This window comes from Falco naumanni, chromosome 9, assembly GCF_017639655.2.
Source record: "Falco naumanni isolate bFalNau1 chromosome 9, bFalNau1.pat, whole genome shotgun sequence".
Classification (NCBI taxonomy): Eukaryota; Metazoa; Chordata; class Aves; order Falconiformes; family Falconidae; genus Falco; species Falco naumanni.
In genome coordinates, this window is record NC_054062.1 from 21614241 (window position 1) to 21641134 (window position 26894).

Consider the following 26894-nt stretch of genomic DNA (forward strand, 5'->3'; position numbering starts at 1 on the left):
TTTAACATGTCTATCCTCCCAGTCCTTCTGTGACAGAAAAACCTGCTATTATCTTCATTTTTTTTTTAATCCAAACAGGATGTTGAAGAACAAGAGAAAAAAGACTAAGATCATGGAATTATTTAGCCCTTCAGTACCCCACTGATTTTGATAATGTGAAGGCTCCTAATAAACTTGGACAATTTTCTGCCAGTAGGAATAAGGTACACTGAATTATTTTAGCAAATATGGGCCAAAAGTCCTAGTCCTGAAAGGTGCTTTGTGATGTTTTGGGATCCCAGCAAAGCAGCTGAGCTTTCTTCTTCAAACAAATGCAAAGTGAAACTTAAACTCACGTTTCCTGATGCAGAGCAGGACACGTTTACCATACATCTAAGGTATCCATATTTACCAAGGTTACAGTAAATGAAACATTCTTAACATCTGAGCTTTTAGGTTTGACTGTCACCAAGGTGTCTTTCTCAGACTGTCAGGTGCTTAGATGTCAGTCTGAACTTGGTCCAGAAGAATATGCTAGGTAAAATTATACACAGATAAGTAATCACATTGCTGAAGTATTTCAAACTCCACTTAAAATAGATTCATAAGATACAGTTGGCTTGTTTTATTACAAGAAAAAGCGATTAAATCTAGAAGATTTGGGGAGAAAAATGTGTATCATTTGTTTAAAAATGAAGTATTACAACTGGTGATCCAACATTTTTTCTCTAGAGCTGAAGGAACTTAACAAGATAAAAATAAGTCATGGAGAGTTTAAAAAGTACTCTGACACCACATTGGAAATGGACGGGGTGGGGGGGGAAAGAGGGAAAATGTTGATTAATATGATAAACTCCTAAATTAGATGAGTTCTGTTAATGATTTCATTCCAAAATTCCATTTGCCTAAATCTTGGTAAAAATGCTTTATATGAAACACTCTTCCACAGTCATTGAAATCAATCAAAGTTTCAAAGATGGCAGTACAGTCCTTTGGCTGAAAATTCTTAGGAATTGACTTTAAATGTCCAGTATCACAACACAGTACACTTTCCAATTTTATTCTTGGTTCCAAGGAACCTGCCACAGGGCAGGAAAATGCTTCTGACTTCCATTAGCCTTTTCAGTAGGACTGTCATAAATTTCTTCCCTATCCTCAGGATACATCAACAGGAAGACAGACCACTGTATGCACAAATTAAAACTAATCTGTTACAGAGAAGAAAGGTAATTTTGTTTCAGTGCATTTGTCTGTGTGCATAATTTATTATATTACAGACCAATGAGTTTGGCATGGAAGAAAAAGAAAAAGAGTTGACTAAAAATAATAGAAACTACATTCTAAAAGCAGCTAAAAGTTCTAATTTCCTAATGAGCTCATTTAAACCAGGTAGATGACTGTGCTCTTTGATAAACCAATTGAAAAATAAATTGCATTTGGAAAAGCTTGCTAGCACAAATCCACATAGAAGAGGATTATATTCCAAGGAAAATATGTGAAGCGTATTAGAATAAGAACTGCAATGACAAGAACACAATCAAGCAAAATAATATTGGGAGTAAATACAAGAAGCTTTGTGATGAAACACCCATCATAGAGTCCTGAAAAATGACCTAAATGACTATCTCCAGGGTTGCTGCTTCATTCCATGAAGTTTATTTTAGGGCTGAGAAATATTTAGTTGCAGATGCTGCCTTCTAGCTCTATTAGGAATTGAGACAATGGCAAAAGGCTTAAAACATGTTACGAGTATAGTATGGCTAAACAAGCAGACACACTTGATATAGTCCTTCTAGTTACTGTTATTATTATGGCAATACTTATAGGTCCTGTCAATCTGTGATTAGATTAGCTCTGCTCAAGAAAAACATAGATGAAATAAAGTAGGAAATGCAGAATGTCATTTTGTGGGAATGAAATTTCTGTCTACAGAAATACCCCATGTGCGTTCAGCTGAGATTTCACTGGGGAAGAGGGTCTGGGGAAGGTTTGATAATACGTAATGGAAATGTGGAGCAAGGCTTCTTTGATTTTTCATTTCAGACTGAATTCTGGGCATCCATTCTGCAGATTTAAATGTAACATTGAATGCTGAAATAGCTCCTATTTCTTCTTTGCGTTTTTAAATCTGTCCAAGCATAACATAATTCCACCCCCTTTCTCCCCATCATTTTCTGGTTTTAGTCTTGATCAGAAGAAAAGTAATTGTCATTACCTCAAAACCCTTCCTTCTGACACATTTGCAAAAGGGCTGCTCGGTCCTTCCCATTGGAAGGCTGGGAAGATTGGATGGAGGATGGATGTGGGTGAGGCTGGGTTACATGTACACACTCGGGATCAACGACAGAAACAGGACCAGAACTCAAAAACCTGAATCCAGGTGCAGTGTTACAATCCTGCACCAGAGCTGATGTCGACAGGGAAATAACTCACATCAGGGGATAGCTGAAAGATTTTAAATGCCTGTCATATTTGGGAACAGTGCTACTGTAATATTTAGGTCCACATCTTTCTGCTACTCCCTTTCCTGTGCTTCAGCTGCAACCTGTTCAGAAAAAGGACACCCTCTTTCAAACCTTCTCTTGGAGCAGTTCTCACATTGAGCTCCATTAAATATTTCCAAGCAAGTAAGTTGTATTGAGTCCAGGCTCATTTTGTTTTCAAACACACAGACACATGCTCTTAATCTAAATACATGGTGAAAACAATGCCTTACCCTGCATGCAAACAAAAAGAAGCATCTATCTTTTATGGAAATATATTATTGATATACATGACACAAAGTAAAGCAATACCTATTTTTTAATGTCAACCCAAGCATCAGTCTTGGCTTTCTAAAACACCTAAACCCCCATATAAAATGTTATGTATATTCCCAGTTTTAAGAAAAAAAAAAAAACTCCAAACCCTTAGTATTCAACAACATCTTGACATTATTTACTGCAGTTGCTTAATGGTCTTCCACTAAAAAGAAAAAAAAAAACCACAAACAAAATAACACACACACCCCTTCAAACTAAAAATAAAATTAAATTTATTAAATAGCTTAAATAGCTCAAAAAAGTAAATTCCTGCCAGCTAAGAGATGGTCAGTAGGGTGGAATAGAACGTGATTTCAAGGATAGGCTCTTAATCTGTCTCTTAACATATTAAAACTGCTGCCAGTCCTCCTGGACACCTTAGCACCAAGAACACTGGTGTGACCATACTCCTATCTAATCCATGCCAAAAAAACCATCAGCTTCAGCAAGACAGAATGTGGCTGCAAACAGGTAACAGAGTGAAAGGCTCTTTGCAAGCAGACATAAGCTCTCCCTGGGTGCACTCTGAACTTGGGTGCTGAACAGTTGCTGTACGCTCAAGCTAACAAGACTTCCTAAATGGCAAGGTGTCTTCCTTCAGGCTCACCTGTGTGCCACTTCCCTAAAGCTGATCTGTACTGCTTTTGCAGGTATTTAGAGCACAGGCAAATACCTAGCATCTGTCTGGAAAAAACAGGTATAGCATCCCAAGAAGCAACTGTAACCTCAGTAGCTTGAGTGGGAGCTATTGGAACAGCAAAAGAAACCTGTCCTTGTGCTGTTCCATGGGTCAGTAAATGACCAGGGGGTTACATTCATTACAGTTTAAACAAAGAGAAAGAATCTCACTGAACATTTAATCAAAGTCAGACTAAATCCTAACTGATATTAGCAGGGAAAGCTAAACAAAGGCAAGGCAATAGTTTTGTTTTGTTTAAAGGATGCAAAAGGAAACCCATTTGTCCCAAAGCAGGTCAAGAACTTTCAAAGAATATTTGCACTTTTCCTTTGCACGTAGGGTTTGGCAAGAACTTTCAAAGAATATTTGCACTTTTCCTTTGCATGTAGGGTTTGTCATGACTTTGTATAATTACTGCAGTATGTGAAAGAGTGACACTTTTAAAGAACTCTTTTGTTGCCAACTTTTTTGAGCTGGTTCAAAGCACTAAAGCTGGTATTTATTATACAGATACACATTAGCTGCATTTCCCAAAACTTAGTGGGCTGGGCAGCAGAGGCAGTTGTTTTCTTTCTATGCCTAGCCTGGACAGTAGTGATGGGTTAGTAGTGCAGAGCTTACCCAGTCTTGTGCTAAGGCTGCAAGTTCCATGTGCAACACAGCAACTCGGTTGTCATACTGTGGATTTCAGGGTGAGGCAGGAGGTTCAACTTCTCAGGCATGTTGCTGGGACCTGTGCAAGTAGTTTGTTATTGCTTTATGATCTAAAAAATTTCAAATAAGTGTAGCCATACTGATGTTATCTGTCTATACTGCTGGCACTCTAAACCCAGTGATGTTGTCTCTAATAAATTATGAAAGTATGATGGGTATTTATTATCTTCTTGCCCTCCGTACCCTTCATGGAAAAGGTGGAGTGGGGCTCTTGGCACAAGAGAGTTTTGAGAGAAGTCTATATCTTGGGAAGTGCCATCGCAAATGAAGATTTAACAGTGAGACCAAGGACTGAAATACCTCTTAAACCTCCACTGACTGCAAACGTATGCTCTTGCCAGGAAGGTGAGTGCACCCATGGCCAGAAGGAGCACCCACTGACGTCTAAAATGTAACATTAATTGTCCCCTCGAACCACATCTATGCAGATCAACCCAGAGCTGATTACTACCTTTCTGTGCTTCAGATTTCTTTCTTCCCTGAGATTTCCTGATGCCTGTGACAGCCCATCCAAAGTGTCCCCCTGATGCCAAAGAACACCGTTCTGCAAAGGCAGCGCCGTGGCAGGGGATCGGTGTCACTTTGACTTACCCAGGGGTGCTTTCTGCAGCCGGCTGTCAGCAGGCTGTGAGGCTTCTCTCCTCATCACTGCCCCAGGTAGGAGGTAGGGATGTGGTGTGGGGGCAAGCACAATGTATTTGCCTGTTATGGCTGTGCCTGCCCAGGCACTGGAATTACCCTCCTGCTGACAGCAAGGGAAGAGGGAAAATCAGAAACCCTGAAAAGAGAACACTTTACCCTTTCTCAGTAACTGGACATGTATTGTGCCCACATAAGGGAAGGAAATTTCACAGGTTCTCTGACTACTTTCATCCCTTGGGCAACAAAATGCAGAAGTGGAAATCAGTAGGACTTCTTGTGAGCAGATAAAAACCAGAAGGGAATTTGAGGAAGGCAAAGAAAGTAAGGGATTCTGTCAATCAATACGTAGGTGTTTTTTCTATCAAATGATACTGAACATTTATGATAATCCTCCAGGTGCCCTAAAGAACTACTATTATGTGACAGACATGGCAATAGACCATTAATTATGGGTTAACAAATACCAGTTACATCAGGGTGTTGACAGAGACAATTTGATAACAGAAACAGCACCTGCGTATTACAGGCAGAGGGACAAGGGCCATTCCTCTCTGGCTGGGTCACAGGCAATTCCCCTTTCCCCATTCAGAGAATAAAGCACCTTTCTGTTGCCATGTGGTCCAATGTGGTGGTCTTTCCAGTCAGAAAAGAATCAGTCTTTAACAGCTAAATAAAATCAGCAGGTTGACCTGGTCAACATAGTTACAAAGACACAAATACTGTTGAATGTCTCAGGTTTTGGTTATCTAAGATGAGATAGATCATTGACATATCAGACCATAAAGGAAATCCTCCTCCTGACAAGGAGCCTCCAACTTATATTTCCAGAGTTGGGATCAGAAACAACAAGAAAGTTCTTTGACCCAGAAGTTTAGTACAAATCTGAGTTGCTTACTTACACTTCTTAATCCTGTTCTTTCATAAAGTCATCCTGTACTCACAAGATTCTATTAAAATATTCAGTGCCTTCCACTCCAGAGATGGCTGCATTTCACAGGTGAGTGAAATGATCACCGCATGCAATATCTGTAGAGCACTTGCTGAACTTCTGTAAACTTTATTATTACTGATTCAATCTGTGTAAGAGGAAAAAGGGCATCCAAATGGCACTTAAGATGGAATAAGGAGCCCTTCATAAAGCTATTAAGAAATTAATAATTACAGGAAGACAGATGTAATTACATCCAGAAGATCAATGCAGCTTTTAATGAAGAAGAATTTCAAGACCCTAAATACAAATTGAGATAAGAAACTTCTGAGACTTTCCCGTGTACCCCCTGCTAGATAAACGTGGCCAGAGAACAAAGGAATTCTGATATTACATAAGACAAAATTATTCTGGGGTCCTACCAGAAACATTGAGGAAACTGGTCTGAGCTCCAAAAGTATGTCTTATGTTGATATATGATTATGCTTGATGTTTACAATTGGTCCTAGTAAGAAAAATTTTAGTGTGCTCACTGCAGATGGGGAAAAGATATAGAAAGTTGCCTCTTGTTCAATACAGCTTCTGTTTCTCAACGGAGATGAAAATCCTTAAAGACTCCTCAAAACTTAAGGAGTTGTAAAAAAATCATTGCTTTCCACCCTAAAGAAATCTCTATTTAATGTCATGCAGGTTATCACCAGCCCTTGCTTGTGGTTAGAGCTAGAAGACATCAAAGCACACTTGCATGTTGAGTGTCTGTGTTAAGACTGTAGCTTGGCCCAGGAAGAGGAGGGACAATGCCATCGCTCCCTTGCTCTCCTTCATTCGAATCCCCTGGGCTTAGTGTGGGCAAGCAAAACATGATCAAAAGAGCAATTCCATTGAGCCAGAACTTTTCTTTAATTCCTCTCTGCTGTGGAGAAAGTATACAAAAGGGAACAACAACAGGTGACTCATGTATATAATGAGGAATTATACAGGAACATGAGCACAGAGGAAACCAAACTGAATCAGCAAGCCCACACATGATTTAAAGTAAGCCTACAAACCCCAACCACTCCACTTAATGTCCAGCAATGAAGCAGATGCCCTTCACACAGGCACATACACACTACAGACGATTGAGTGCTTTGTCAAAATACTAAAGAAAAAAAAAACAACAAAAAAAGAAAGAAAAGAAAAAAGTCCCTAACCAAACCAAACAAACCCAGAGCATCATACAAACAGAGCAAGGGGGAATACGCTATTGCTAAAATCCTAGGGTCCTGAGAAAGAGCTGAAAATGGTGATACTTGGAAGGAGTGTAAGCATCAGCTACAGAAAAAGACAAACAAAAAAAAATAGGGTTTTTGCCAATCAGCTCTGGAGAATAAATTCTTTCTTGACCTTCTCTCTTTCCACGCCTTCAGCATTCCAGTACCTCTCTGTGCTGTCCTTTACTTACGACTGTCTCCAAATCCCATAGATTTGCACCCCAATAGGAGAAGTAACAAATAATTCCATACTTGCAACATATCTCCAGTAAGTAAAAAACTTAATTAAAAGCAATGCTTTGTCTGATCAATGGGGGGAGTTGGAGGGAAAAAATAATCAAACTGTTCTTAGCACAAAACAGACATTGAAGAATAGCTGCAGCTTAAACATTGCAGAACATACTGTGGAGAACAATTCTTCACTCACTAAGAAGGGTGGGAGCGAGCTCTGCTCCAGACCTGCAGCTGTTACAGCTCTGCAGACTTTGCAGGAAGCATGCTAATTTGTACCAGCCAAAGATCTAGCTTACAGGGGAGTACATTTGAAGGAATTTCCTGGTCAATACCTGTTTGAAGTTTGTTTCCTGCACTCAGAGAAGTTCATTTGTTGTGATGGCAAAAATAAAACCCTCCTCTGAAGAGAAAGAAAATCCTCAATTATCAAACTACTGGCTTCAGCAGTACTTTCTGAGAGAGAAGGTAAAAGGACAACCTTTCAAGAGGTTTTGAGGATTAGTGGGGATTTAATAGAAAAGGTACTGTAGACAGCAACTTGTGTCAGTAATTTGAGACCTGGATGGTCTGATTCAACAGGACAGAAGAGATGAGAATCTGACACTGAAAAAAAGATTCACCAAAACCAGAATAGTAACAATATGAAACAGCAAGCCCAACTTCCTTTTCATAAAGTCAACGCATATTCTCTTTCTCAATCTGCTTCAAATCATGGTTACAATATTACTTCTGAGTGTACATTTGTCAGTTGATAAACATTACAGACAATATGTTGACTTGTAATATGCTGAGTATCTGGCTATGGGGTTCAGCTTGAAAAAACTCCCTGTTCTTAAAGCAGCAATATGCTTAAAAATAGAAAACTTTCACTAGAAAAGGATTGCTTAGCACTGTATCAGATGCAGCCACAAGGTGTGTAGAAAGAGGTACGGAATGCCCAGCTGGGAAACAGGATGTCAGGGACTTTGCTCCCAGAAAAGGTCTTACATGGTATAGCCCTCAATAGCCAAGATACATAAGATTATTGATAAGAATTTGAAATGGAAATTTGCAAAGACATAAGAGATGTAGAAGACAGCAATTTAAGGACAAGATTGTCAACCCACCCATATGAGTTTCCTCTTAGTGGTGAGTTCTTTTTATTGTATTATGGGAGAGACTTTTGCCTGGCCATGGGTTTTCGAATAGGACTCAGAACCAGGTTGTCCTTCATACACAAGAAGTTATCAGACTTGACAGCCTTCTGTCTATAGTATTCCCAGATGGGAATGGAGAGGGATTAAATCCAGGAATAGAGTTTACAATGTGACTGTACTATCCACTGGGTTACTAGGTCAAAAAACTCCAGTGGGTTATCAATATTACAAACAATTTCCTTGGCTTTACTTATGAGCCAAGAATATGAAAAAGATATTTCAGATTGAACAGAACATTTTGTATGATACAGAAGACATGCTTTTCCATTTGTTTCAGTAATAACGCTCCCCAATTAAACCTTATCAGAGCTGATATTTCCTTTAATTTGTTGGTGTGGGTATTGGATGAAAAATCAATTGTTAATTTCAGTACACAAATAAGTGTCCTCAGCACTTTTTTGTAGGATAATGAATGTACTTAGCATGATATGAACTTCAATGACAAGATCTCTGTAGGGGTTTTTTTTGGGGGGGGTGTTGTTTTTTGTGTGGTTTGGTTTGGTTTTGGTTTGTTCCTTTTGACATGTCTCATGTATGAGACTTAGCAGAAATGTTACTATCTCAGCCTGCTGCTACACTTTGCTATCAGAAACCTGCCTGACATGTTCCTGTGATGTGGACAGAAAAATCCCCTCTGAATTGCTTTGATTTCCATTGTTCTGTCCTTCTTTTAGGCTCTTCTCCTCCTCCTCCCAAAAAAGGACTGGTACTGTTTGGGCAGCACTCATGCGGCACTTAGAAGGTTATTCACTAACTGAAACATACTGCATTTGGGCAGCCTTACCCATACAAACTTCTGAAGTAGGGATAGGAAAGAGCTGACCACACATCTCCAGTGCTCTGTCCTCTGAGTTACTGGGCAAAAAGAGGAAAGGAAACAACCAAATCCAATTCAGCTTTGGAACTCCTACACATTGATTTAAGTCTTCAGGGGCAGTCTGTGTTATCACCGAAGACAAAGAAGCCTATCCTATGTGTGTCCAGGACCACTACATTTACAGTCCTCTTTGTCTTCATTAGCTCTCAAATTATTTTACCACAAAGGGATAGCAAAAATGAGGCAACATCATTTAAATTCACGCCACTACCTAGCCATACAGAATTGCAATATGTGTTGGGTCCCCCATACATAGTCAGTCTCCAACAAAATCCACTACAATCACTAAAGATAGGGTCCTGCAAAGCATCGAGAGTTTCTCTGTGTGGTCTGGCAGCCTTCCTACTGTGCCAGACTTCACAGGAGTCCCGTATGAATCCCTAAGCTCTCGGCCAGGACAGTCAGATACGGGCTTTGGGAGCCTGTCAGCTTCCACTTTGGAATCTGGCATTGGTTGGTCTGTCTGCATTAATGCAACTGAAACTGCAAGTCCATCTGTGTGGGGTCACCTATGTCCTGGTTTTGGCTGAGATAGAGTTAATTTTCTTCTTAGTAGCTGGTTCAGGGCTGTGGTTTGGATTTGGTGTGAAAGCAATGTTGATAATACACCAATGGTTTGGGCTGTTGCTGGGTGGTGTTTGTGCTAAGTCAAGGACATTTTAGTTTCTCAGGCCCTACCAGCGAGGGGACTGGAGGGGCATAAGAAATTGGGAGGGGACACAGCTGGGACAGCTGACCTGACCTAGCCAAAGAGGTGTCCCATACTATGGGACAACATGCTGAGTATATATAAGCTGGGGGAGGAAGAAGGAAGAGGAGGACTTTTGACATTATGGCATTTGTCTTCCCAAGTAACTGTTACACATGATGAAGCCCTGCTTTTCTGGAGATGGCTGAACACATCCTTGCCAATGGCAAGTGGTGAACAAATTCCTTGTTTTGCTTTGCTTGTGTGCATGTCTTTTGCTTTACTTATTAAGTTGTTCTTATCTCAACCCTCAAGTTTTACATTCCTTTCTAATTCTCCTCCCCATCCATCTGGGTAAGGGGGGAGTGAGCAAGCAGCTGCGTGGTACTTAGTTGCCAGCTAGGGTTAAACCATGACAACCCATAACCTGGGCAAAGCTGGAAAGGTGTTTCAGATAAGTCCACTTTGATCTTATCTGTAGCTATAATAAAGCATTGGCCTGTAGTGGCTGAAACTGTTTCAAGAAGCATTTGAGCCTGTTGAAGACTGTCCTAGGAGCTCAGTTTATGCTACTGAAACAGGATTAAAATGCATGAGTCATGACTGGTGGCGGTCTGAACGGGTGACTGTGCTCTTCAGTTTTACTATTACAAAGATTACTCTTCACTACTCAACACCTTCACCTACTAAAGAAGAGAAGACATCCTACTGACAAATATTAGCCATGCACAGGCATAAAAAAATTATGCTGATTAAGCAGCTGGAGTCTCATTGCCTATAAAGATTTTTTGTCTTTCATTCGTATTAGAAATTACTATGATCACCTCGTTGCCTTTTCCCTCCATCAAAATGTTCAGGACCTCTTAAGATTTCTCTTACTTCATTTCCAAAGCAGTAATATATCATTCTATGCAACATAGCTTAATAACATGCCCATCATATGGATGGTAAAACAATTCTGATTCTTCATCAACAAAAACATCATTTTACTTCCACCTCCTTTCTCCCTCTTCCTCTAGTGCCCCTCTCACACTCTCCACGGTACATTGGAAGGAGCACTCTGACAACAACAGAATTCATTAGTCAAGCCAGGTACTGTGGCTTCATAACTCATTCCCCTTGTTACTTGCTATTGAGTCACAGAGCAGAAGGTGGGTGTCTTGATCTTGAAGGTAGGACAATGATATAATCTATTTCCATCAGGTGCTGGAAAAAAGGTTACAACCTGCCTCATACAGAATTCAATAAAAACTTACTTCCCCTTTCTGTGATTCCTAATTAACTCACATAGATGCCAGAATGTTTTCAATCTATTTCTGTTTCATCTCTTTCTTCCAAAAGATTTTTAAATAATCACAACATTAGATTAGTGATTTTAAAACAGTAGGTGATCAATTTCATTTCAATGCCTGGGGAAGAAATTTAGATTCCCTGATGTTTCATGGAAAACACCAAAGAAGATTCAATTGAGAAGCAGTTCTGACACTAACTAAGTTATCTACCCAAGTATTTCTATTACACCGCTGTCTGGGCATTTTTGTATCATGAAGCACTTCCTGCTTGTTCAGTACAAAATGTGGACAGACTCAAGCAGACAGGGCTTCCCCTGTTTGTGTCTTCAAAGGCAGAGCTGTACAAAATTAAAGTTAGTGTTTGATATATTCTATTTGACTTTTATTTCTAAATATTTGAGGGAAAGACATTACAAAAAATTAATTTGACATGTCTGGTTTTTAAGCCAGTGAATGCCAGGAGGGCATGTGAGGTTGTCTTCTGTTAGAAATTATCAGCTGCCTCCATAGAGGAGAGCCAGATGCTGATCTAATGTTGTGTTAAAGTAAAAAGTGATTATTTTTTTCCTTGAAACATTCTGAACTATCACCATTTTATTTCCTCTGATATTTGGAACAGGTGAAAATAAATTTTCTTTCTTTTCTTATTTGTATTCTATGAATATGTGTGTGGGTATAAAAATCAAAGTGTCTTTAAAAGGTTGATAAATGCATATGTAGAGAAGATAGTATTTGGAAAACAAAACAGTTTTACCAAAAAAACCCATACTGATATTCCCAAATCTAGACATGTCATTTAAATTTACTGTTCTAACAAATTAACCTTTTGAGGCAGTTTGACCTTTAAGTACCTGAATTTTTTGCAAAACTATATCAGCTTGCAGTGATAGCTTGATTTTCTGATGCTACCATTTTTCCTGATAAGTCAAGAACCATCTGGAAGAAAAATCCATGTTCTGATGCTTGATGGAGATAATTTCTTGCACATGGATTTATGTCACATATTTATGTTAACATTACCAGATCTATCAGTTACTTTCCATAAAGTTCAGGTTCCAGAAGTTCATAGGGGCATTGCTGAATAATTGAACCCATAGCTTCTTTGTGTCAGTCAACAATGTTTTTGCTCTAGCTTCATATTCATTGTGTCCATAAAGAGAGTTAATGAGAAAAAGTTGAAGCTGCATCCTCTGTGCAGTTGGCACATATTTGATGGGTCAGATGGTCTTGCAGGAATTGCTTATTACTTTACTAATTTCATCTACTGTCTGCATCACGTCATTAATCTAAAGTGCAAGATCTTCACTTTAGGAGTTATTTGAACTGGCTGGAAAAGGAGGGTCTCATGGTAAAGATACCGAACAAAGGAGATATTTACTTCCCATCTTCCATTTCATGTATTCTTGATGGAACAGTAACAAATTCAAATCTCCCTGTTGGTGGGTGTCTCAGAGCTGTGTTGTAGATTGTAGACTGAGAAAAGTCTTCTTCTTCTCAGTCAGCCAGAAGATCTGATAAAAAGAGTGGTCAAGGTGCCTTCTGAAGACCACATCATAAACCTGAGGTCAGCACCTGGAGAGGATGTTAGGTGCACGGTTTAAGAAAGCAGTGAGGGAAATTCCATCCAGTAATTGATGCAAAGTCTTTTGCAAAGTAGCTGACACAGTTGAATTTAGACTTGCAGCTTCTAGTGATTGGCACTGAAACGGTGCCCAAGAGAAGCGCTGACTGCTGCCCACTCTGCCTTTCTACCAGACTTCATCACCCTCTTAGCTGAGGCAGCAGAACGAATGATGTGTCCACCTCTGAGCCCCTGCAATTCAAAGCCTGATGTATTCACTTCAGTGTCCACCTGGAGAGCTGTCTAAATCTGTGGAGGTTACATCCATCCCTCCCATGGACAGCGCAGGGTTCACAGAGCCAGCTCAAGTTTTCTCAGCAGTGGAAGCAAAAGTAAATGTTGCCCTTCTGGGCTGAAAAGTGATGCCAGCCCTCTGCTGTCCTGGGAAGCAGAGAGGAAGAAGGAAGGAGGACTGAGACAGGCACCTGGCGTTAGAGACACACACAAAGCTGTGCTGCCTGTTTTTGCAGCTCTCAGGAGAGTGGGATGAGTGACATGGTGAGAAGCCACATTCAGCACAGCCATGGGTCTGCACACCCCAGTCCCGCTCAGCAGCGAGCAGGGATTTCTATAGCTGTGCCACAGCAGTGAAGCCACAGCCTTCTCAACAGCCCATCCCAATGCTCAAGGAACCTCTGCCTGCTGTGCCATCACCTGGTGCTTCATTCTATGTTTTTAGGAGGTGTTGCACCAGAGCTAGCTTTAAAGTAGCTAAAAAATACTGTGAGCATGATGACTGAGGCAGCAAGAACTCAGCAGAGACCGGCCAGCAAGATCTCCATCTTTCTCCTCAGTTCCTCTAAGCTGTGTGGGGCCGGCAGCTGGCCAGGGCACAGCAGCACTCTCCTGCTAAGGCTGCAGAGCAGGCAGAGGAAGAGGAGGAATTTAGCCTCTTTGGTTACAAGATGTAAATGAATATAATCCTTTTGCTTGTTCAAGGTGGAGGCATGTATGTTCCTAGGCAACCATGGCTTTGGGGGGAATTTTGAAACTTTTGATTCTCTCTCCTAAGGCATAGACTGAGACCTGACCATTTCAGTTTCCTACTGAATATTTATTACTATTGTCTGCTGCCTAATGCTTGGTACAACTGGTCCTAAGTTCAGTGAGGAGTTTTATGCACCGCCACTAATACAAACTATGCCTTAGCAATACTAATGATGAATTCATAGTGATAGAAAGTGGAGATTTCCAGCTAAATCATAAATAAATTCAATAAACCTAAACCTGGATAACCTACCGTGCATTCAATTACAATGCTTGCCTGCCACAAAAAGCAAATACAAAAACCTGCTTACTAAAACCCACCACCCCATCCCCCAGAAAAGAAACCAAGCTGTACTTCCAAGGAGATTACTCCTTTCTGCCGCCCCCACCTGCCGCTGTTAGCCCAACAGCGGAGAGAATACATGTGAATTCAAACTAGGTCTTCCTTGGAGGGATGCAAAGGACAATCTAATGCATAATGCTGTGGGAGTGATTTGTAGTTTCCCCCAAAGCGTGAGCTGATTTGTTATGAATAGAACTCAGCCTGCTGCTCTGTTGAAAGCCGAATCTATGTGACTGATTTTCTTTTAATACATTTATGGTAAAGAATGATCCTGCATTCGATTGTGTGACTGATCACCCTGACACATACAGCTGATATTCTACCTGTGCAATCATAATTTTACATGTACTGAAAAAAAGAAAAAAAAAAGCTATGGCTTAGCTGACTGCCTTACTTTCTCATTTCGCTAGTGCAAAGGCCATCTGATTCAAATTCTTTAAAAACACATCAGCTGAAAAGCAGCATTTTGTGTAATCATTTTAAGATTGTATTTGCAGTGTGGTTTAAAAGGATAGCATATGTGGATTTTGACTTGAGAAGCCACTTATTGGAAAGTTAGAACTTGGTTAAAATATCTGGGATTATATAATTAATTCTTGGATGTTCTTGTTAATTAACGAAATTTTTAAAATCTTGTAATTTTCCTTGAGTAACCAGATATAAACAAAATCAAGTTTTACATTTCAGGCCAGAAACTTACTGTCCCTGGAGGACTAGGGGAATTAAATCCTGATGTATGAAGTCATCTCTATTCCAAATGCTTAAATACAGTCTTTTCTCTCAGGATCTGAATAGAAATTATTTGGCACAATATAGTGAAAATAAACCCTGTATTGTCCTTACCTCTGCTGGCCTTCTTCCGTAGATGACTGTTTTACAACTGAAACAGCCCTTCTACACAGCGACTTCTGTGGCCAGGGACAAGACCCAGAACAAAGTGGTTCAAAGCACAGGTAGAGTTTTCCTGACATGGATCTGGCCCACAAAGGAGGAACACTCGTGAGTTCCCATTCTGCAGGGGATGTGAAACTTATTTCATAAAGGTGTAGACACCTGAGAGAAAGGACATCAGATAATTCACCCAGGGCTGACCCATGGCTAGAAAAGGAAGGAGATCTTTAAACAGGTGAAAATGGCAATGGATAGAGAATAGAGCATAATGTCTTTCCCTCCTGTTTTCTGTGCATTAAACAGAGATGATATCTTGGTTTTTTTCTAAGGAACATCATTCAACTAATTCCACGCCATCACTCTCCCAAACCAGAGAAAAGACTAGGGAGGATGTAACCACTAAAACTGGCCAGAAGTGACCAAATCTTAGCAAAGTTTGGTCTATGTTGTGTTCAGATACACGTGCTCAGAGAAAAGTCAAAGTCATCCACCATTTTTTCTCAGTAAACACTTGTACATTTGTTTTGGTTTTGTTTGCTGCATCACTATTACCTGAATGATCTAACCAGCACATTCAAAAGCTACTTCTCCCCACTTGTAATCATTTATATGGATGACTCTGGTTTCAGTCATCTGAGAGACAGAGTCAGTCTCATCTGACTGTTATTTTAACTATGTTGTTTCTGATTTTTAAGAGGCGATAATAACATAGCTGTCAAGCATTACATGAGCATCACATACAAACACTCAGTGACGACTTAACTGTGCTTTTGCAACAAATGTAGTAGTAGCATGAAGTTATAGTGATCTGTGAACAAAGACTCTAATTGTAAGTTTCCAGGGATCTGTTTATACTGACACAATGGTTTGAGCAAAACGTTTATATTACATCTAAGTTAGCTAATAGCAAATTACCACTGCTATAACTACTGTTAACAATATTGTTGGGAGTTTATTTTACACACACACCATACTTCCTCTAGCTATAAACTCACACTGTTCACCCACACATTCATAGTTTAGGCAAATATCTCCTATTGATTTCAAAGGAATTTAGACACCCAAATAATTTTTGAGGTTCTGACTCATAGGTAATTTTGTAGATGAGGCTAGAATTGGATGTGACTGTTTCTTACTATCAAGCATCCATTTGTCTGTTGAGCTGTAAAAAAAAAAAAGAGAAGAGAAGGCTCCAGGGAGACCTTAAAGCAGTCTTCCAGTGCCTAAAAGGACCTACAAAAAAAGCTGGAGGGGGACTTCTTAGTAGGGCCTGTCATGACAGGACAAGGGGTAATGGCTTTAAACTGAAAGAGGGCAGATGTAGCTTAGATATTAGGAAGAAATTCTTCACTGTGACAGTGATGAGGCACTGGCACAGGCTGCCCAAAGCAGCTGTGGGTGCCCCATCCCTGGCAGTGTTCAAGGCCAGGCTGGATGGGGCTTTGGGCAACCTGGTCTGGTGAAAGGTGTCCCTGCCCATGGAAGGGGGGTTGGAGCTAGATGACCTTTAAGGTGCCTTCCAACTCAAACCATTCTATGGTTCCATGTAACAGTTAATTGGTGATAAGTGGGTCAGGTGTAATAAGAAAGAAGCAATCAACACTTGCTAATTTTTTTAAAAGGGGAAAAGTCTTTTGGCATTAATCCCTGTGATTCATAAGAAATAGAGGCAGTCTGGCAAAGTTTAAATGATTGAAAATGATGCCCGTGGCCTTCTGCAAAATCTGATTACAGCTCAAATGATCGATGGGTTGCCATTAACAGAAGGAAAAAAAAAGTTCAGAAATTGAGTCAAGTAAATCAAGAAAGACCTTTTGAGTTTACAATGAACACTTCAACATGATTCAAAAAGTGTTTTAACCAAGATTTCATTTTCTGTAAATGTATGTTGCCTTCAGAATATGAAGTATTCATTTTCACAAGTCTCTCTTGAGCCAAGCTTTTATTTGGCCTGAAAAGATGCCCAACTTTCCCTGCCAGCTTTTCAAGGCTTTCTTTGATTTACTTCAGTGACATTGGGAGACTTCAGCTTCTGCATCTGAAGTCTGGCATGAACTCTCCTCTTTTCGGTTATAGGTGGGTCAGATGCATGAAACTTTGAAGGTGTTATTGCGCATTCTGAATTCCTTTTCTTTTTTTATTATCTGAAACCATTCTTTTTTTTTTTTTTAAACAAGGAAACTAGTTTCAGGTTCATGAAAATATGCTATGAATTCTTGTAATGACAGACAAGTATTCCGCTGCAAAATAACAAGAGAAAAGAAAAAGAACTGAAAATAAAATTGTTCCAGCATTATAAACAGTGGAGCAACAGGTGTGACTGGCTCACTGACCCAACTGAGAGACTGAGACACTTTCATGTTAGGAAAATATTTAATAAGTTTTAAAAATCAGAAAACTAAAGAGTAGGAGGGGTTATTTTATCCTAAGTGAAATATTTCTTTTTTGTTTTGAGTTTTCAATTAACATTGATTTATTTATTTTTAGAGTGGAGCATATATCAAAAAGAGAACAGAAAGTCTTTCCATTCAAAATGAATGTATTCATTTTGTTTGACAAGAAAAATATTATTTTCATTTACTGAGAGAAGAGGGAGAGCCTGCCAGTCACATTACTCCAGAGAGAAACTGTCTCAGGCAAAATTACAGCTCATCTATTAATGTTTGTCCTAGCCTCAAATGAAGACCCAGCTGTACCATTTTGTAATTTTCTTGTAACATCAGTATCTCATGCCTTTTATCTCAAGAGATCTGAAGTCTTAGCTCTGACACAGAGCACCTGTGCAAACCAAGGCCAACCCTGGTCTCTACTAATTCAGAAGAAATAATCTGAAATTTGGAGACAGTGTCTTCATAGTTATACTGAATGCCACTTCCTTGGAGTTTTTCACCAGAGATTAGAAAGCTTTTTACAAAATCTGTTTTTTTGCTGGTGAGCAGAATTGCTCCGAGGTGTCACAGGGAGGGTCAGAACACCTTTCAAGTGAATTTTTAGCACACCTGAGTCTACTGCCAAAGCCTGGACAATGTTGTTGCCATTTTTACCTCTGAATATGCTGGCTATACATGAAAAGCCCTGAAAGCACATGTATCACCAAGGTAGCATTTGGGAAATTTAAACTAAACCAAATCACATAAAGCAAACAAAAGAGCAATAGACAAGCTCTTCATTTACTAGGTCTCCTAGAGAGCTCTGTGACATAAATAAATGAATTATGGGTAAGTTGATTTCAGTTTGGTTTTACTCATACAGTGTAATGTAGGTTTTTTGTTCATTAAGAAATAAAGCATAACCTGACACTTTTTGGGGAATAGGATTATAAGGATGTGATTTTATGTTAGACTGTTGTATAAACAGACTCATTCCCAGATTTTCAGAGCAGTGACCATTTTGATAAGATACCTGGAAAGCCTCATGATACCAACAGTATAACTTTCATAATTATGTTATTATTGAAAAGATGGCAACATAAATGAATACATGATAGATCTGATAGACAGATAGGACTGACAGAGTACAGATGTACACATAAGCATAAAGGTTTAAGACTGATGCAGAAAGTAGATGAACAAAATTGAGCATTTAAGTAACATACTTCAGAACTCTGTATGCAAGTCCTTGCGGTATTCTTGTCCAGAAAAACCAACATGGGTTTACGGGCAGAAAAAGAACTGCCAATTTCAGAGATACAAAGGGCTGTGGTGAGACTGTCTTTGCATGTTCACAGCACATTGTAAATATCTCTTTCTTTCCTGAAGTGTAGCATCCCAAGCTGATTTTCAACAGCTCCTCCTCATAATGCTGAAGACCCAGGCCTGATTAGGCACCAAAATCAAATTCCTTGTGAGACCCCTTCTCTCCTTCCTCCCTGTACTTCAGGTCTAGAGCATCCTTTGCTGCATCTCACCTTGAATACTGTGTTCAGCTTTGGGGTCCTCACTGCAAGAGGGACACAGAGGTGCTGGATCGCATCCCGAGAAGGGAAACTGAGCTGGGGAAGAGGCTGGAGCACAAGGCTTATAAGGAGCAGCTGAGGGAACTGGGGCTGTTCATCCTGGAGAGGAGGAGGCTCAGGGGGGACCTTGCTGCTCTCTACAGCTCCCTGACAGGAGGTTGTAGGCAGGTGGGGGTCAGTCTCTTCTCCCAGACAACAAGCAAAAAGACAAGAGGGAATGGCCTCAAGTTGCTCCAGGGGAGGTTTAGATTGGATAATCGGAAAAATTTCTTCACTGAAAGGGTCATCGAGCATGGGAACAGGCTACCCAGAGGGGTGGTGGAATCACCATCCCTGGAGGCATTTAAAAAAACACGAAGATGACGGTTGGCAAAATGGTTTAGTGGGGGAATTGTCAGTCCTGGGTAAACAGTTGGACCTGATGACCTTAAAGGTCATTTCCAACCTAAATGATTCTATGATTCTGTGATCTCTGGTGGGGATCCAAAGTGTCTAAGAAGAAATTTAGTCTGCTGCTCTTACAGAAGGGCCACTGGGAATGGGAAATATCCTCACTGTGAAATGACTCCGTCTGCAAGAAAGCCACCAGAGGGAGCAATGCCATCAGAGCTGCCCTTTAAATAAACCTATTTAGGATTGCTGGAGCAGCTAGGCGTTAGCTCATTGGAAGAGAAGTACTGCTTCTTGAGTAATATTTTTAATTAAGCAAAGACAGCACTCCAGCAATCATGGGACTGATGATGCAGCAACCTGCCAGCTTCATTATAACCGAAAACTTATTCCTAGGTCTGTCCTGGATTGCTCTTCAAGCACCTGTATAACAGCATCATTCCCCTTCATTTCCAAGGAGATCGAGATTCAGTTTGGTTTGGAACCACAGAAGCACTCAGGGAAGAAGTTGTAGCAGAATTGGGACCATTAGTCAAATGTGTAGGAGTCTGAAGTTTTCTGGCTTGTCACCATAGCCTTTTGTGACAATTTACAGGGCATAACAGTGTGCCCCAAAGGGACTAACTGAGGCTTGCCTGTTCCTCCTATGCTGATTAGTACAGCACATAAAGCTTGGACATAGAAGGCTAACTAGTAGTCGTCGATGAGATTCCTTAACCAAGATGACACCGCTGCCAGGTCATCATTTCCCTGCCTCTGAAGCATTTGATTGGAAAAGCACAGTCTTGAAATATTGGATTGGTACAGTTCCTTTCAGCCTTATCCATGCTGGCTCACAAGGACAGCCCCAGAAATGCACTAGGGACCAGCCTCACAGGAAACTGTGAGCTAGCCTCAAAATACAGCCTCCACAGCACACGCTTAGAGCGGCAGCTGGGTCTCACATACTCACAGCCCACAAGGTGAGTTAACACCTTAGGAACTCCTCTCCACAAGGGCTGTATTAGCTGGGCAGCCATGTGGATAGAGGTGAGGCACAGCACTCTCACGGATGGTCTGGACATGTCTTCTTCAGCATCATATCTATGTTGGCTGCAATTTTTCAATTGCAATTCATCAAAAGATAACAGTGTGGCACACTGAGCCTAGTCTCTGCAGTTATAGATAACATCTATAGACCGACTCCATCTTTGAATTAAAGATGTGTTTCCCCCGTTATCGGATGTAGACTCCAGAACAGTCCTGTTCCAATGGTTAAAAAAAAAAATTTCTATCATATGGTTAGACTAGCTTGCTCTTTGGTCAAGATCCTCTTCCTAAAATCTTTCTTTTCCCTATAAAACGTACCCAGTGCAGGACATCATCTTTGCTTGAAGTAGGCTTTTTTCTTTGAGTAAAAAATGCTCCGTTTTCAGTCTCTTAGAAAGACTGGATTAAAGTGTCCTTTATTGCTGACATGATTGTTTGATTTTAACTCTTTGGACCAGGTATGGGATCCTAACTGTACTTACTGTGCGATGACATGCACCACCACCTCCCTGGCATGTAGTAATGTCACAAAATAGTGTGCAACAGGCAGTGGGGATGACTTTTCACAGCGGTAAGAGCCAAGTACTGTTCCAGATGCTGCTACTAATCTCCAGCATGAGGTCTGCAGATTCCTGCTTCTCCCCTTTTCCTTCAATTACACACGTATAGCAGCTACACTTGCCTCCTTTACAGAATATTTTCAAAGATACTGAAAAAATTGTACTATAGCTGAGTATAGTACTTTTCCACACTATCTTTGCTTAAACTTGCCTTCTGTATACTACATGTAAATACAACTACAATTTGTACTTAATGCAAATATTTTATCCTCTCCTAGCATAAGGAATTCCATCAATTGAAGAAAAATTCAAGGCTTGTGGAATTAGGGCTATAAAGAACCTCCAATCTTGAAATAACCAATCCCCCCATCTGTTTTAATTTAAAACCTGCTTAAAACCTATTTTCAAGTTTCCAGAGCAGTTATAAGGTGCTTTAACACACATGAAGCAAATGAAATTATTTGGTAATGAAAGGCTTGTCATACATCATTAGGATCCTCCTCCTACCTATAGGGCCATTTAGGAAGCTGAATAAATCTATCCAGCTTTATAGCTGTAAGAGACGGTACATTAAGTTTGCTGGTCCCAGAGTGCCTGAAGAAATCCAAGCACCAGTATTCTTCAAGTTCAGCAGATTTTGTATTCTAACTTCCAAATGTTGATTGGCAGAGATCTTTAACAGCAAATCCTCATTTGGCAACCATGAACAGAGGTTTACAAGCTTTAAAGAAACATTTTTCACAAAGGACACCAAAAGAAGTGCATGTTGAGCTTATAGTGAACTCATATCTATCACCTCCTCACATCCGTGTCGTTGGTCTTTTCAAGGTACAGAAACCTGGTATTCTGGACCTTAATTTAGTCCATCTACTGCAGTACTGGAGCTTGCTGTAAACCACAAGCAGTCACAGCCAGCTCTCAGATCTCAGCCTGGGATTTTGGAGACCCCATCACTCCAGTGATGGGTGACACTCTCAGCATTTACTGCCCTCCCCCCTGCACCATGACACTGAGTGCACAACTGCTTCTGGGGCTGCAGCACCAGCTGGGCCACACAACTGCTCAGTATTATGCAGCTGGTGATGGCATCCACGGGAGTATATATAAAAAGAAATACTAGACTTTTTGAGCATTTGGATTTTAAATTAAAAAAATGGAAATCACTTATAATAAAAATATGTATGATCAAAATCCTTTCCCTTTTTCTTCAGACACACCTATTGGAATTACTTTCTAACATCCCGGCTGTAGCTCTTTCAATCAGACCTCAATTATTTTCGTTCCTGTTATGCTAGTACCCTTTTCTGTTATCCCAGTGGAAAGAATGTAATCGAATTAATGCATTTATTGGTTTTGATGCTGGTTCTGTGACATTTTGCTTTTTTTTCCTCTGCTAGAAAACTGACGGTTGCTTGGTTTCATTTGTGTTTCTACTGTAGCTAGATTAAAAACACTTTTTTCAAAACCACCTGACTCCCTGTATAAGGGGTGTGGGTGGGAAAGAAGATTTCAAATGGAGTAAGTTTTGTTCTAGCTGAATACAGAAGTGCAAAAGTATTCTGACCAGCTTTGACAATTTTTCTGGACCATCCTGGCAGCTTGATGCCTGGTTTAACAATCTCCTCCAATTTTAAAGGAAATCTAAAAACAACAACAACAACAAAAAAAAACAGGTAACACCCCTCCCCCAAAAAATCTTTGGAAAATCCTACAAACTAAAGCAGCCTGCATAACTACCAAGACAAGTGGATGAAAATCCAGGGAAAGCATAAGCTTCAAAAGTATAGTGGCACATAAAGTACAAGCTTTTTTTATTATGTCCATTTCCTTGCTGCCCTGAACCTCACAAACACCAGTGTGCTAAGCAGTTTGTAAGATGCAGTGCCAACAGACAGCATCTGCCTCAAAGGCAATCCAACACAATTAAACAGTGGAAGGAATGCAGGACAAGTGTTAAAAAATTTTTTATCATAATCAATACCTGCATTTCTAGAAGGCATTTGTGCACCCAAATGGTTTTCTGTTTTTCCAAATATACTAGCTAGTCTAACAATCAAATTTCTTCTACTGACATTGTTTGCCTATTAACATCACATTATCTTTGCTACAGCTTACAGCTGCTATTACTTAAGCTTCTAGAATATTTATATTTAACTAAATTTAATGCTAAATTAGGCAAGTCTTGAGAAGGAAAAGACAGTCTTATGACAACACAGATGGTCTTTGTGCCAGGTATCAATACGTTATTCTTACTAGCTTGGAAAGCTGGTCAAAGCAAAGACAAAGAACTGGTCAAAACCGCATTTAAAAACAACATTAAAAAAATTACATAGATATTTCTGAGTCTTTGGATTTCAGTAGTTGAATGCAAGGCAACTATCATCACCTTGCTTTCCAAAGAGGTAACGTGCTTACTTTGCATAAGCATTGCCTTTGAAGTCTTGTCATTTACTGTGTTAATAAAAGACAGTATTTTAAACATTAAACCTTAAAAGAATCCAGTTCACAGATTTGTAACAAGCGAACAAAGCAAGAGGCATTTCTTCCTCCAACAGAACAGCCATAAAAAAACCCAACCAAACAACAAAAAAAAAAAAAACCACAAGATGAGATTGTACTTCTTTTGTCCCACCCAAATATCATATTTTGATAAAGCAATCAAAGTTTTCACCTGAAAACAAAACAACACAACTAAAACCCACCTACCCCCAAGCACCAGAATATAGCACAGAGCCAGAAGAATAAAGCTGAGAAGGAAAGCTCAGTCTCATACAGACCTGGGGCTTGACAGGCTCAATCACAGAGCACCAGAGAAAGTCAGGGAAGAAAATACTCCTTTTCCCAGGCTTTATAGATCGCTCTCACAACAGATGCTTGTAGCCAAGCTAATAAAAGGAGAGAGAGGAAGAGGAGAGTGGCAGAAGGAGCAGGTGGAGAAGGATAATTGTTGCTATCATTGCCCAAGTGTTTTATTACAGCTCTGGCAATAAACTTTTGCTGTAAATCAAGGTTCACTGTGATATACTAAAACAAGATGATTATGAAAATCTAGGAAGTAAATCTTTTATATTCTTGTTTAAAAACCAAGAAGAAAGGATTAGGAAAGAGCCTGAGGAAGGTTAACAAGACAGTTTTGCACATGTTTATAAGGAACTCCTGAGCAAGATGAAAGGATGACTGTATCTGTTTGATTATCAAACAAATTACAGCCTCCAGCTGCAGCACATTATGCTTTTAGGCAGGCTGGTCTGTGGCAACAGATGAGAAACCTCCTTCTGAAATGAGGACTACACAATAGCTTATTGATTACCTGGTGGTCTAAAATGTCTTTTTTTTTAAAACACTTCCTACATTATATTTTGCCTGTAAGTGTTCTTCTTTACCAAGCCACTTGCTGGTAGCTGAGGCTCCCTTTTATATAATAGATAGGAATAAAAGTCCATTGCCTTAATAAAAAAGTTGTTTCTCCTAATACTTTCACCTCTCATATAACACATACCTATGGAGCTGGTTAATGTGGCTGCAACATAATTAATGTCTGGATCAGTTTGTAGCACGCATCTTAGGATGCTGTTGTAACATGGTCAACATTCAAAGTGAAGAGTTAATGTCAAAAATTTACTGAAACAGGTCATAATTAAGGATTTTTTCCCATGGTACCAGAGAAATTACCCAGAAAAACAGGCCACAGAGTTACAGGGAATTCTGAGCATTAAAAAATTACTATTTGCTAGTAGTTATACCTGCAACAAAAAAATTAGAAATGACTCAACATTTACTCGACACCCTCCACTATTATTTGAACCTGGGTGAAGGCTGCGTCTTCTGAGCTACCTAAAAGCTTCAAGTTGGCGTAACAAGGTACTGTTACTGGGCAAGACCCCTGGGGCTGGAAGGAGGAAAGGGCATAAAGACAAACCAGCTGGTCCCGTGTTTGTTCTTTTAAGTTAGCAACATAACTTTATGATGTTGGTCAACACAAAGAAGGTAAGTCTCAGCTTCACCAGGTCACCTGGTATCCTCTGACTGTCCTTTCTGCGGGGCTGCAGAGAGCAACACACTACCAAAGCACAGATGTAACCTTGCCAAGGAATTGTAGGAAGCCTAGAGCCACTGGCAGGTGCATGAAAGACAAACGAGCCTAATAAACTACGAAGAGAATTAGTGCTAGACTATTAAGCCGAGGTCCCTGGTGGCATGTAGATATTTAAAAATCAGAGGGAATTAGGAGTCTAAATATATGTGCAGCTTTTGTCTCATGGATTAGATTGCTGTACTGGAAATTTCAGAGCCATCAGATGGGCTCTGGATTCCCCTTGGAAAATCAAATGAGAAAATGAAAACTGATGCTCCTTAGAGATTTTCTTGTTGCAGAAACCTCCCTTTGCTTTGGTAATACAGCTTTCACAACAATTATCTGCCCTCTCTGAGGTTCCAGTCATCCCATATACCCTCCCCAGAAATTTCAGGCTGCATCCTTTTCTAGAAGAACCGTACCAGTTTTTATGGCCTGATACATTACTTTCTAGCCATATTTGGGCTATTCAGAGGATAAGAAAAAATATTACTATCTCATGAAGAATTTAGAATTTTGGCTATGCAGATCAATAAATGTTCCAGAAAATGCATGTGGATATTTGTGTGGTCTTACAGAAGAACAGTTGGGGAAAAGATTATGTAAATAACAAAAAAATAATAATAAAAAACTAAGTTAGGTGACCCAGGTCAAGTCTATTTCCTTATTTATTTCCCTGTATTGTTCCAGTGTTTATTCCAGGAGAGAGAAAAATAAAGGGAGAGGGGGAGGAAAAAATAAACAGAGGTAGTTTATAAAAATGTTGTAAGAATAATGCTGTTCCCATTATCACAGAAGACATCTGTCAACTCTATCCATTTCTTCTAGATGAGGTGGAGAGACCTCTGACATTTGAAATGCATCAACCTAATCAAATCCCTATCCTCCTGAAATGCTTTCTGAGACTGCATTATAGGTCTACAGAAAGCCATGAATGAATAATTCTTTGGAGAATAAGTTAAGTAGCAGGAACAGAACTGAAATAACTGGGTTCAGCAGCATTAAAAAGTGAGGGAACCATTAATCCCCCAAGATAACATATTTTCAGCTCTATGCCACTGAGATCTGGAGGGCTGTAGGGAGAAGACACTCAGTGTGTTCCCATTTGCCACCACAGAGCAGTGACATTATCAACACTTCTCACTCTGCTGCGCTGCCTGGCTGGAGAGCCAAGCATCGCATTTCATGAAGGGCTGAGGAGCTTCTAAAGGCAGTTGTCAGTCTCAGCTTTTAAGCCAGAGGATTTATCTGACTTTCTTCTCTCACAGCCCTCAGCAGCCACTTTTCAACATCTCTCTCAATCACAGTGTCCCTTGTCCTTCAAGTCAGGATTGCAGAAAAAAAAGGTATGCGGCACGTGTCATGGTCTAGTACCTGAAACCATTTAAGAGTTACATTTGTTGGCTCAGTTACAAGAACTATAATTGGCTTGTGTGATTTTGTATTTCCCTTCAGGCACAATTCACCTGATTTGAGCTGAGCCACCAAAACAAGGAGTATCTAGTCTGAATCAGAGACCTGGACTGACTTCTACAATCAATGAGAGGTAAGCACATGCAGAAAGCAATTCTTCTTGACTCAGGACTCACTTCAGACTAAGTCATTTTATGTGTATTCTCTTCCTTTTTCCCCTCCATTGACTACAGAGAAATTGTGGGGGGGATAAGTTCAGGTGAGGATTCGTTTCATCTAATCATATGTGTCTAAACATTAAACACCTATACTCCCTAAACAGTCAGTGAGAGTAGTAGGAATCCCTA

The 26894-nt window shown here is 40.0% G+C and overlaps 1 long non-coding RNA gene across 19 annotated transcripts in view; it reads right to left on the reverse strand.

Annotated features, from left to right (window-relative positions):
- Window positions 1-26894, reverse strand: part of LOC121093854 — a 114690-nt gene that overhangs the window by 37927 nt on the left and 49869 nt on the right. For 18 of the 19 annotated variants that reach the window (XR_005829663.1, XR_005829661.1, XR_005829666.1 and 15 more), the window contains exon 2: window positions 4081-4192. This is a non-coding gene — a long non-coding RNA (uncharacterized LOC121093854). Of the gene's footprint in view, window positions 1-2886; window positions 2944-4080; window positions 4193-26894 lie in introns of all 19 variants that reach the window. The other variant, XR_005829665.1, reaches the window with a different exon arrangement.